Here is a 6,792-nt window from a genome sequence, read left to right as displayed (position 1 = left end):
ACTTTTATCATTATTTTTTAAAACGTACGGTCCACGGACCGGATCTGATCCGCAGATTAGAATCTCTTGCTAGCTATCGTCAAAAATTACAGATCGTTAAAAATTCTGGATAAGTTATTAAAAATATCATAAATATCGACATTAAGTTTATGCTTATCATCCTAAACTTCTAACATCAAAGAAATCATGGAAATTCATCTTAGAAAGTTAGTTGCTTTTTTTAGGAGCCTTTATTGGAATATTTTACTCATTCTGTTTAATAAATGTTATTCTCTTACTAGGATTGATATAAAACTTTTGATGAACTCAAATAACGATTTTGAAAAGTTGAAGTTTGAGCAGTTACAAGTCGAGAAGTTATAGTAAAAGTTCAGAAAATATAAATACGTATGATTATAGTTTGTTTAGCATGATAAATAAATAGACAAAGAAAAATATGTTGAAAAGATAGAAATACTCTTCAGTTAATGAGCTACGCACCACTTATTAACTTTTAGTACTTTAGTAAACGTAAAAATTCTTTGACATAAAATAAACTGATTAATTTTTTTTATCAAATAAGTAAATGACACAAAGAAAAACAAACTTCTTAAATAAACTTAATATAAATAAGGAGTTTAGGTAATAGAAAAATATTGGCTAAATCAATCATAAGGCTTATTAATTTGTTAAAATTCAAAAAATAGATAATACTCTTAAGTTAAAATCTAAGAGAATCATAATTTTTATTTTTAACTGTAAATATATGTTTATAACTTTAAATTCAACTATAACTAAGTAAACCGAGCAAACATATTTATAGCTTTTTTTCAAAGTAAATATTAACTTTTAAGTAAACTCGAAAAAATCAAAACAGAGAAAGTATTAAGAATTTTTTTCTGTATTTTTTTTTGTTTTCATAACGTCTGGTATTATCCTAAAGTGTGTAAAGTTTTACAGTTGACAACTAACCTCTTGTATCCTAAATTTTATTTTAATATTTTATGGGCTTCAGCTACCCAAAAATTAAAATCGTAGTTTTAAAATATTTTGTACAATTCGAAACTGTGTGAGAAATTTCATAGTTTATAATCAACGTCTTGTACGATAATTTTTATCTTAATATGTTCAAGGGATACGTAAACTCAAAAAACTATGAAAAAAAATTCTTAATATTTTCCACGACCCGAAACAATGTGTGAAATTTCATAGCTGATAATGAAAGTCTTGTACCATAATTTTATTTTCAGTTTCATAAGATCGTTTGCAACTCAAAAAAAACTCAAAACGTTTTGTACGATCTGAAACGGTGTTAAATTTGATAGTAGACCATCTTCGTCTTTTAACTGAGTTTTGAAAGTTGCATGGGCTACAGTAAAACCAATAAAATATATAACTTTAATTGAAAGAATATCTAGTACGATGTTTAACTGTAACACTAAAATTTAGTTAAAAACCAACATCCTTTATATAGTTTTTATAGTTTTATGAATTCCAATAAACTGCCAGATAAAATCAATTTTCTATAATAAAAGCATTTATCTTAGTATTTTCTATTTTTTATTTCCATTTATTAAAATTTTTAGGATCAATTGAATGCTTTTTTTTAACCAAGTTTGTTATACACATATTATCAAACGTTTAAAGGGGTTTTGTTCTTTAATACCTAGGAAAAATATGAGTAGTAAAAAGTAAACATTTTACATATAGATTTAATTTTTCAGCAGTGCTAATTTAAGTACAGAAGCATAATAAAATTATTTAAGCACGGTCTTTAAAGCTTAATAATTATTAAAGCTGTTAAGGTTTTTTTTTTCGTAATTAATACTTCGTTGCAGATTTGAAGAAATTTACTTGGATAAATGTCTGGATTTTTTTCGATGTTAAGTAAAATAAGACTAACTGAACTTCATTGGTTTACAATTTAATGTTGGTTTATATGCTTACATAAAGTACAAAGGTATTTTAATTGTTAGAAGTTTATTTTACAAGTATATATGTAGATTAGTTGCAAATTAAAGTAAAAGATTCGACAGAAATACAAAACTTGTAAGACAAAAACTACAAAACATAAAGAAAAATAACTTATACTGGGTGCATGTTCCAAAACTTCTTCAATTGGAAAATATAAATCCTTAATCGCTCAATTATTCGAAATCCGAACTTTCCTCGTTCAATATTGAGTTTTGAAGTCTGCTCTTCCTCAGGCTTTCAGAGAATTTATTATTCTCAATAGTCATTAAACCCGAATGTATAAAATCGCTTTCGTCATTGTCAGAAGAACTTGTAGTAACAGAAGAAATTTCACGGGTAAGTTTTTTGCGGCGTGTTGATTCGTAATAAGTGCCTGAATCTGCACGTTTCGCTGCATGACTTTGATAGACATTTTTCTCAGCTCTCACATACTCGCTATCATAACTCATAGGCTCATCGGTAACTATGTTGCATTTTGCAGACTTGTTGTTGGCTTTGTTTGTATGCGTATAACGTTTGCTATCAGTTTTGGAACTCCTTACGGCTTTTAAAATCGTTCTGGTTGTAGTTTTCCCACCAATTTTCGTGAAGGGAACAGTCTTTACTACTTCATTTGCAACCGCGCTGTTTTGGTCCTTTTTAACCGCCAGTTGCTTGTCGTATTGATCCAAGTCGGTAGAAGAAGGCGGATCAATGAACAAATTGCTCGTCATCGTGTTACGCTTCGCTGTTGTCACAATTGACTTGTTCATCTTTTTCACGTTTTCAACGTTTTTCAAAACAGACAGATCTTTTAAGATACTATTCTCCGGTGTAACTTTTTTATCGACACTTTTTGGTGTCGTCACTGCGGAAATATTACCGAGATTGTCGGTTAATCTTGAAACAGAACCTCTTCCAAGGCCTTTAGCTGGAGTAGAGGTAGTAATAGAACATTTAAAGTTCTGAAGCTTGATGATAAAATTTTCCAGAAACTTTACATCTTTTGTTTTACGGAATGGACTTGCAGTCGGCAGCTTTTTTTCAACCAGTCTCATTAGTTTTATAAGCTCGCTGCTCGTGTCTTCAATCTTTTTAAGTTTTTGCTCATTCCGTTTTTCATCAGAAAAATATACTGTGGCACTTTGCTCACGCGACCTGTAGCTAGTCTTCTTGCAATTGCAAGGTTTGTTGGTGGGCTTGGAACTTTTACCAAGGTTCATAATGGTGTTCCGTTTAACATGTCGTTTCTCAGCATTATCCAGGGCCAAAAAAGATAGCTGTCTATCTTGAAGCTCTAACATTGTATTTGCTTGATGCTTCAAAACTTGACAAACAGTCTTCAGATCATTACCTTTGAACAGTTTTTGCCTCAAAAAACTCAGTTTTCCGTCATGCAAGCGGTCAGAGCCACAGATTTCTGAGAAATGAGTGATGCTGGTACTATTAACTTTGCAACTGGATGTAGATACTGTGTTTGGATACAAATTTCTTGATACAGACTGTGATATGCCAGTACTGTCGCTTTTGTTGGAAAACAGTTTTCTTCTAGATGAGTTCTTAGTCATTTTTTTATCAGATTACAATAAAAAATTACCTTGGAAAATATTAAATGGTTAGTTTTTTAAGTAAGAAAAAAAATAATTTTAATATTCTTTTTAAGTATTATTATAATACTTCAAAATCAATCATTTACTTTAAGCTTTAAACAAATTGATTTCATAATAAAACAGTTAAATACAGTAAAAAAAGTGGCACATTTTATTTTATAAGTAAACCTTTGTTTAAATTGCTAAAAAGTAAATGTTACCAGTTTAATAAGAACTTCTTTTTTACAATTATTAACTACACTTGATTTTTTTTAGAGTTGATGTTAATAAGAAATAAATTGTGGTTCAAAAAGATTATCAAAATATTATTATTTTTTGTTATTTTCTGTCTTAGATAAAAAAGCTATAAACAGAAGCCTAAAAAGGTATCACTGTACAGTATACAAGCTTTCAATTTCAAGTATAGATTAAATGATTAGAATTTAAAGTTAAGTTTTTAATAGGCTAACTTACTTGAGTTTTTAATTAGAAGTAAAATTACATAGTTTCTGAAAAAATATCATTAAGTCATTTGATACAGCCAATGATAAATAAGTAATTAGTTTACAAAAACTTAAGGAACTACGTATGCTTCAGCTTCAGCATAACATTTGGAGAAAAATATAATCATGAAAACCATAAGTTTATGTTTGAGAATCTCAGTCAAGTTAACTTTTATTCATAGTTCATAATAATTGTTTAACAATAAAGTATCTTTCTAGAACAGAGGTATGTATGTGCGACTTGCGATAAGCTTTCAACTAAAATCGTACTTTAACCAAAGCAATAAATTATTGTAAGGACACACAATTAAGTTCTTAAATTTTTAATAAGTAACTATTAATGGTTCGTTATTATAATAATGAATTACGACAAAAAAAGCGATATATTACAATTACGACAAAAAAGCTATAACTCTTTATTTTGGTCCAAGGTCCTAGTTTACGAGAAAAACTTTCGGTTGTCGAGTCGTACACTACTTGGATACGGTTTAATGTCTTGTTCAGGACGTTACATATTTTAATAATATTTTGTTTATAAGCAGTATTTAATTGTTTTTTGTCACACTTATTTTATATAATTGCGTCCCGATCAAGAGGTTTTCTACACAATGCGGCTCTTGACCAGCTGTTTTGCCCGTTATTTATACAACACTACCGAACCATGCGTATATTTTGAATTAATTTACAATTAAGACTCAGATAAGTCAAGATAACCTCATTTTCTTTACTAAAAGTCGGTCTTCTTTTTTTATTGTAATAACTTCAAGTGCACAACTAACTCTTTTATTTTAATTACATAATTTAGAATTTTTTTTTCAATTATTTAGTATCAATAGGATACGATTTTGAAAAATATTCTGATTAAATATTTATTAGTTAATATTTTAACAACAAAACAAGATTAGCTAAAAAGATTAACTCACTTCGATTTATGATATTTTTTATTACCATTCTTGTTTAGGTATTTGTTATTGCTACTTGTTTTAGCTAAAAAATTACTGATACTTAATTCATAGAATATTATATTCCCTAAAAGTTTGTTTTAGAAATTTAGTTAACCTCTAATTAAATTATAATAAAACTAATGATAGAATATAGCTTTCTAACAAAATTTTAACACTGTTAAGTTTTTTTATTTAAAGCTTTAAACCATTCGGTAAGTTCAGTTTTTTATAATATATTTAGCAAAAAAAAACTTTTTACCATTAATTACTAAAAAATATTTTTTTCTTAAAGTTTTATACGATCTATATGAATTCTCATGATTGAAAATTAATGTCTTATACTTTTATTTTAATTTAAAAAGTCTCATATACCTCAAAGTACTTCAAAAAAAAATCAAAACATCTTTTACAATTCAAAACTGTTTGTAAAATTTAACATTTTACAATTAAAATGTTTTAAATATTTCATGGGCAGCAGTTAAACCTAAAATGATACACTTAACAATTATCAAAACATCTAGTAATATATAAACTTGTGCATGAGTGTCTAAGCATGCATAGTTAATAATTAAAGCCCTTTATTTTCTAATTACCAAGAGTTAAATGAACCGCTAAAAACATAGATTAAATTTTATTTATTACTTTTATCAAAGCTTTTGGTCAAACATAAGGAATCTAATTGCAAAATAACTTAATAAATTTATTTTTACTTCTTATTTCCCTTTAACATTAAAAATTAGTCAGATATGTTTATTAGTTTGCGTTTTAAAATTAAACAAAGCTATTTGGCTCAGATTTATTTCTAAGTTATTTAAATATTATACCTAGGAAAACAGAAAGTGCTAAAGAGTAAACATTCATATATAGACTATACATTTTTAGCTGTGCTAATTAATTGCAAAAGCAACCTAAACTCATAAAGCAGAGTCTTTCAAACTATAAATTTAAAAACGTAAATTTAATGATTGTTTTTGCAGATATGTATCAAACTCCGTGCATGACTTAAATTTATTTTCTTTAAAAAACTGCAAAATTAAGCTTCAGTAGTTTTTTACAGCTAATTCTGTTTGAATAAGATTCACACTTTGTAACTCTAATTTGCGGTAAAAGTATGTTGTGTGTCTTAAAAAAATAATTTAAATTTTCAATCTTCATCTTGGATGGTTTAATGTCAAATTTGTATGTAACTCGATAGTTATTTACAGCTTTTGTAAATTTATATAGTATATATACTCAGAGATATATTTTCTTTGAAATTTATTTATGTAATAAATGCACTCAAAAACTATAACTTCGAATTAAACAAAAAAAAAACAACTTATAACACAGCAACAATATAACACATACCGTATTTGTTCACTTAGTAATAAAATAGAAAAATAACTTATACCGGTGCACGTTCCGAAATATCTTCAATAAGAAAAGTTTAAATTCTTGCTCAATAATCCGAACTTTCATTGTTCAACATGGTGTTTCGCAGTTTGATCTTCTTTAGGCTTTCAGAGAATTTCTTTGAACCAGACTGTGTCAAACCGTTTTCATCATAGTCAAAAAAATTGTATTAACTGAATAATTTTAGTTATTTCCTTCTCTGGTAGATTTTTTGAAGCGTGTTATTGTTTCGTAATCAGTGCCTGAATCTGCACGTTTCGTTACACAACCTGAATAGAAAGCTTTTTTAGCTCGCACATAATCGCTATCATCATCATCGGTAACTATGATGCATTTTGCAGACTTGCTGTTGGCTTTGTTTGTATGCGTATGACGTTTACCATCATTTGTCAGCTTCTTTACAGCTTTTGAGTATTTTTTGGTTGTAGTTTT

Source organism: Thalia democratica, chromosome 1 (assembly GCF_965202585.1).
Source record: "Thalia democratica chromosome 1, ktThaDemo2.hap1.1, whole genome shotgun sequence".
Taxonomy (NCBI): Eukaryota; Metazoa; Chordata; class Thaliacea; order Salpida; family Salpidae; genus Thalia; species Thalia democratica.
This window is presented reverse-complemented; position numbering follows the sequence as displayed.